We start from the raw sequence: 7,139 nt of genomic DNA, 5'->3' as shown, positions 1-7,139 counted from the left end.
ATTGTTGGTCTTCCCCAATATCATTCTCCCATTCTTCATTCCTACCCCAATTTCATTTACAGTAGCAATATCCCCACGTAAAAGACAGTATTTCTTAACTTTACTTGTAACTCGCAAGTGCTAATGGATTGTAAGTAGAACTCAGCCTTGCAAAATACTCCTAAAGAGAGGGAAGGGCAGACGGAGCAGACATCCATGCTCTTTTGTCCCTTTCTTTTCCTCCCTGGGATGAGGGTATGATACCTAGAACTTCAGAAACCATTTTGACACTTTAGGATTAAAGCTATGTGCTAGGAACAGTGATGCAGAAAGGTAGAAGAAAACTGCAACCTTGATGACTTGGTATAGCTGCCATCCCAGCCCATGGAATAGCTGCCTTTATATTTCTCCTGTGAGAGAGAATAAATTCCTAGGTTTTTTTTAAGTTGTTGGGTCAGGTCTGCATTAACAACAACAGAACATAGTTCTCAGCTGAACCATTGCCTGATGAAGAATGAGTGTCCAGTGAATGCTTAGGGCATTGTGTTTCTCTGGAAAGAAGTTGGGTAATGAGAAAAAAAAAAGTGGGCAAAAGAATCCTGACTCAGCTCCATCACCAACTCATGGAGTGAACAAGTCGCATGCTCTTTCTATACCCCAGTTTATTTTCTGTGAAGGGTAAGAGCCAGACTAAGCACTCACTAAGAACTCCTTAAGACTTTTCTTCTTCGAATCTGTGGACTAAACAGATCTAGTGCTCTCCTGGTTCCACCTCTTACTAGCTTTGTAACTGTAGGTGGGCCAGACCAGCAGCCTCTTGGAGCCTTGGATTTTTCATCTCAGTCACTTAGCATATTAGGTACACAGAAAAGGGAAAAGGTAAAATAATCCTGTACAGCAATGGCTCCAGGCTGAGGGCGACCTGGCCTCCCCAGCCTCGTGCAGAGCTTGTGTTCTAGGGGGTTGCTAGGACAGGCCTCTACTACAAAGTGCTCCTGTCACCTTTCTTCCCCAGCAGCTGCCAGGCTGCTCCTTGACAGCCTTTTGGGGAAGAAAGGAATGAGAAGAGAAGCAAAGCAGCACCATGGCAAGCATGAGGGAGAAACAGTCAATCCCTCCTGGAATGAAGTTCCAGAGAATGTCCTCTATCCTCTGGCTGACCCTTTCCAAGGGCACCAGGGAATTCTACCATCATTTACCTTCAGGACAGGAAGCTGTGGCCATCCAAGGAGCTTCATGCTTCTCATTGGCCCAGAGCTCTACCTGTAAGATTGTTTCCTGACAGGAAATTCGGTTGTCCTGGCACTCAATCTCCATGGCAACCCTTGCTTTTGAGACACTGAATGGAAACTGCTGGTGTGGGGAGGCCAGTAGCAGAATACTGATTTACCCGGGTGTCTGTAACAACGGCTGCATCTCAATACCTTTCCAGATATCCAAAGAGCTAAAAATACATCTCACTCTCTCTAGGGCTCCCCAGCCAGGCTCCGCATCTTAAAGTACCTCTCTTGCTGAGCCTGGCCTGCTAATATTAGTATCTTTGGCTACTTGGGCTTGGGGTAGAGCAGGGCTCTGCAGGACTCAGGTTTAGAGGAGTTCACTAGGGAGAAGAGATGGAGAGGTGAGAAAGGCCACCTAAGAAACCATGCACTTTGGGGGTGGCGATCACCAGGAAGCACATGGAATCTTCACTCTTTGCAGAGCTCCAGGGATCTTATTTGTTTAACCCAAATCATCTGGGAACTTGTTCATTTGTTCATTCAACAAAGTGTATTCAGGAACTACTCTGGCCAGGCTCTATGCCAGCCACTGGGATTTTAGGTGTGAATACCAGAGCATATATGTTCCCTGCTATGGCCAGAGCTTGCAGTAAATCAGGATTATCCCTGAAAGTCTAGAAATACTCTGTATAAACCTGAATATATTCTCTTCAGTGTGGTGATTTTCTTCAACATTACTTACAATCGTGGCATCATTTCCAGCATCTAGAAGAGGGTGAGCCAATATGGGACTGAATGGAACAGGTGAGGATGGGATGGCATTGCAGCTACAGCTATGGCCTGATTTAGCCTAGCGCCACACCTTCCCTGTGGGCCTCCCAGAGGCTCTGGCTGGCTCTGCAAAGTGCATGCTCAAGCTGTGAGGTATTGTGTTGAGGATAGATGAGGTGACCACTCCACTGACACCTGCTAAAGGAGCTCAATATAAAGTGACAGGTTGAATTAATTTCTAGTCTCCTTGGCAGGATCTACAGACCCCCCCCCATCTCCTTCTTCCCATAATTGCTGCACATGTCATTCTATTAATTCTGCATTTCCCAGAGAAGGAGACTGCACAGCGCATAGAGCAAGCAGCCCCTGCCAGGGCTGTTCTCAAGAAGCAGGTGTCACACACTCGGTTGCCATTGCAGCTCCAGCCTCAGCCTCCTCCACAGGCAGATAAGACTCAGATGGAAAAATGGAATATGACCATGACTGTTCTTGGAAAAGCAGCAGGTGCTGGGCAGGTACCTGAGGTGCAGATGATGCACAGGATGATGTGAGGAGTCACAGTGAGCCTCAGTAGGCAAGATCCCAGGGCTGGCTGGGTGGCTTAGAGCAGACAAAAGCCAGCTTCCTGGATGCACCCCAAATCATTTTCAAGTCTGGCTCTGAATGAGAATGGTTCCATGCAAACCAATCTTCCTTTCTGATGAGGGAGCTCCACAGATGCTTGCAGGGCCATCCACAGCCGAACTGCTTCTGGTTCCCTCTGGAATCCTAAGACCATAAGAATGGCCCTATTTCCTTCTGCTGTACTTCATCATATGAGGCATTAGCAGGTCTCTGGTGGTTTTCCTTTCTTCTCTTTGTGAAGAAGGAATTCTGGACTACTTGAGTCTTGGTCTGTAACTGATCACCTGCCTCCACTGGCTTCCTGCATGGCCACGAGGCAGGGCAGGTACCCAACTGTAGCTACCCCTGAAGTAGTGTGAGTCCCTTATGGACAGCCTGGCCAGGGCTTCACCTGAGATGCTTCTTACCACCCTTCCCTCTGACCTGAGCTGCCCTCAAAGCCTGTCTGATGATGCTTCCCAGGGCCCAGCAGGACCCTCCTTGTATCTCTAGCAGAGAAAATCAGCCAGGTGAGGCTTGTTCTGAGAGATGGTTGTATATCTGTGGCTTGTGCAGAGAAAGAGCCTTGGGTTCAGGATCAGAAACCAGGACCCAGTCCTGCTCTTCCCCTAGGGAACTAGTGGACCTTATCTAGGGCACTAGACCCTCAGTACTGTCCTGCCTCACAAAGGTCTCAGGAGGATCAGTGAGGATAGGAGGCATTCCAGACTTGAAACTGTGTGGAATGCACTTAGCACCTACCTTGTGGTTGGCACTGTGCCAGGTGCTATGATAGGTACGAAAATGGTAGGCTCCACTCTCAAGAAGCTTATATACTCCACATCAACTTCCCAAGGCCGACCTGGCACCATTTCTTATCATTCTTTAGGGAGAACAGGAGGGTCAGGAACAAGATACACACCTGTGAAACACGTGAACAAGCTGTGATGAAGTGCCTTCACATTTAGTAAATGTGACTAGAGATAGGAAAGGAGAGGGAGGAGAAGCTCAGAGTGGCCCAGTGTCAGAGTCTTCGTGGAAGAAGCCCATGTGAGCTGGACTGTGAAGATACAGTCATGTACCACATGGTGACTTCTCTGTCAGTGAACCATATCATATATGTTGGTGGTCCCATAGGATTGTGTCACCTGTTGATATTGTAGCCATCTTAGTTTGTGTAAGTACACTCTGGTGTTTGCACAACCATGAAATCACCTAATGAGGTATTTCTCAGAAGAGATTTACGATTAAGCAACATGTGACTCTCTAGGAGTTGGCTGAGAGGATGCAGCTGGGGCGGAGGGTGGATGAGATCTAGGGAGCAAAGGGCATTCAGTATGGTGAAGCTGATAGCCTCCCCGACAGGTAGCAGGGAGGTAAGATGGTAAACATCACTGCGCTTTGTGCTCCCATTGTAGGTCTGTCACTCATTTAGCAGTTATTTGCTACAGGCAATTGTAATTGGCCTATCCAAGTCTTAATTTCTCACCAATAAAAAGTTGCTAACAATACCTACAGGAAGTGACTGTTGTGAGGATTACATTAGATCCAGGCCACGGTTCTGTGATTCACTGGCTACCTGAGCCAGCAAGTTGACTTCCCTGAGTCCCAGATTTCTCATCGTTAGAGTACAGACAATACCTCTTTCAAAGATGTGGCTAGAATTAAATGAGATCTATCAGACATTTGACATATTGATGCGCCATGAATGTGATGATGTACCAGGTCTGTTCTAGGGAGTCAGGGAACTAGAAAGTTTTCTGAGCAGAGTGGGAGGGTTTGAGCTTGGCCATCCACCCTCTCCCTTGTGACCAAGTAGAGCATTTCTGAGTGACACAAGCAGGGGAATCATGCCTGTGCCCAGAAAGGAGAGCCCAGTGGTGAGTAAAGCCTCTCTCCACCCTCCTTCCAGGCTGGAGCCAATGAGTTAACCAGGCCCAACCACACCTTTGCCAGGCAGCCTTTCATCTCCTGAAACCCAACTGACCAACTGAATAGCTGTAACCAGGTGGAGAGGGAATTCACAGAGGGCTCTCCTTTGGCAGCCAAATATGCATTGTGAGCCTCATTTCTTTGATGGAAGGTAAAAGCAATAATTTTAGAGGATTTGTATTCTTGTGGGCACACTGAGTGACAGAACCCGGACATCCTCCCCCAGTCATGAAGCCTCTGAGCTCCCCAAGCCACCCCTGCCAATGCCTGGTTAGGTAAATGCAACTAAGCTTCAGGGCCACAAGGCTCCGGGCATCTTGATTAAGAGTGGGGGTGGGATGTGGTGGGCTGCACAGGCCTGGCATGACTCAGAGCCTGCTCTACCCCAATCCTTCACTTGGCCAGTCCTCAGAAGAGCCACCGGGAGCAGCCAGACAGCTCACTTGGAGGCCTTGCTCTCAGAGTCTACCTAATGTGGAACCCATTGGATCCAGGCAGCCAAGAGGGACAGCCTGGAGGGCAAGAACACTGGGCCAAGGACAGAAACACTAGGGTCAAACCCCATCTCCTTTATTGGCCAGCAAGGCCTTCACCTTTTGGAACCTCATTTTCTTTGCCTACATGAAAGGATGAGTCCTGCTCATCTTGGAAGGCTGATGTGAGAAACATCTGAGTTAACAGTGGCAGCTGGATGCCTTCCAATCATGAACAATCAGCTCATTTCAGTGCTTCCTTCTTTCTTGGACAAATAATCCCAAATTCTTGCCCTCTGAGCAAATTCCTGTTTTGTCTCTTTCTGTTCATTTTCTTGGCCCCAGATTAAATACCTCTAAATACTCTCTCAGCCAAGCTGGTCTAGTGTGCAGTGGTGGGGAACAACCTCAAGGCCCCTCACATGGAGGTCCTGCTGGGCCTCTGGCCAATGTGCCCTCCCAAACCCCACTTCAGGCACTGCCCTGCTGCCCTCTGAGTATGAGCAACACCACTCGGGATACCTGGCTTTTCCCTCTGTGTGCCTGCCTAGTGCCCCACCTCAATTCTCTGGCTCCTGTCAGCCTCTAGTCCTGACGTCAAAAGCTGGAGCGTCAGCTGAGCCCACAGAAGGCGAGGCCAGGGCTTCCTGGCAAACCAGGGCTTGACTTCAGGAACAGCCACCTGCTTCCCTGTCCAGTGCCTTGGCTGAGGCCCCCACCCCCAGCCTCTCACCTCTGAGAGAAACTGGGGCCTCTCCTAGGCCACAGGACTTTTCCTGGCAGGAGGCTGTGTCTGAGCACCAGCACCACAGGAGAGGGCCTTGCTTTCCTCTGTCACTTGAGTGCCTCACTCAAAGCAAGTACTGCTGCAGTTTTGTGGGATGACTGGGTGAATGAAGGCAGGAAGAAATGGCTGTGCCAAAGATCTCAAAAACAGGTTGTGCTCTTACGATCTGGCGTCCTCTGGACAGGAATTTGTACCTGCATTGAAAGTACCCCTTCCCACCTTTGGACCAACCACACGAGCGTATTTATGAGAGGATAATTCTGTTGCTGTCCTTAAGAGTTTCTTTCCACAAATGGCTCAGGCTTGCGCACTGATGCTGAATTTGGCATACAAATTATTCTAAGCAACTCAACAGCCTGGTCTCACACAAACCATGAGGTAGGGGAGGATAATTCTGAATTTATCTTTCTCTATTCCTGCCTTCCCTACTGTCACTGGCTGAGTGGTTCATTCATTGATTCATTAATTCAAATTGTAATTACAGAGCATCAAACCTCGGTAGGTGTGAGCTGTACAAGGGATTTGATGTGGACTGTGCCCTAGGGGAGCTTGCAGCCAAGAGGGAGTTAGATATAAAGTAACTTGGCCGAAGTGTGTCCAACCAGAGGGAGGCTGGAGTCCAGGAAGACGTGGAGGGGGAAGCCAGGAGTGGAGGCAAGTGGAGGCAAGGCTTGAGTTGAGCAGTGGGGTTGCAGCGGGGTGGCTGCCTGGCACTGTGGAGGAAGAGAGGGGGTTATGTCTAGGAACCATCTGGAAGGCAGTGGTGGTGCGTTTGGCAGGAGAAAAGAGGGAGTGAAGAGAGAGTGATGACCCCTTCTTGTCAGCAACTAATTCCTGCTAAGGTGTGAATTGTTAATTGAGGAAAGTGCTAGTTTGTAACAGCTTCAAGGCCCTCCTTGAAGACTATTTGTTTTCATTGCCTGCTGCCTTGGGAAGAGTGTGGCTTTGGAATCAAGCAGACCTGGGTTCAAAACCAGCTGCTAATCACTACGGGCAACCTTTAACCATTGATTTCATTTGCAGAAGCTTCACTTTCTAGCCAGGCACAGTGGTGTATGCCTGTGATCTCAGCACTCTAGAGACAAGTTCAAGCCCAGTCTAGGAAATTTAGCTAGACCCTATCTTAAATTCTTTTAAAAAATTTTTTTAAAGAGCTGTGATGTCGTTCACTGCAAAGGCTCCGAGTTCAATCCTCACTACCGAATAGGGGGGAAAAAAAGAAAATTCACTTTCTGTAAAATAGAGTTGATGATTTCTACCCTCTGGGACTGTTGTGTGGCTTAAAGATGTTATGTAGAAAGGGCCTAACTCCGAGTGGGCACATAATAGATACTCAGACAAGTTGCTTTTACCTAAAAAAATTCAACACAAGGG

This window comes from Heterocephalus glaber, unplaced genomic scaffold (genome assembly GCF_053883595.1).
Source record: "Heterocephalus glaber isolate CG9 unplaced genomic scaffold, H.glaber_assembly_v1.0 deba00001442, whole genome shotgun sequence".
NCBI lineage: Eukaryota > Metazoa > Chordata > Mammalia > Rodentia > Bathyergidae > Heterocephalus > Heterocephalus glaber.
Note: the sequence above shows the minus strand (reverse complement) of the source record.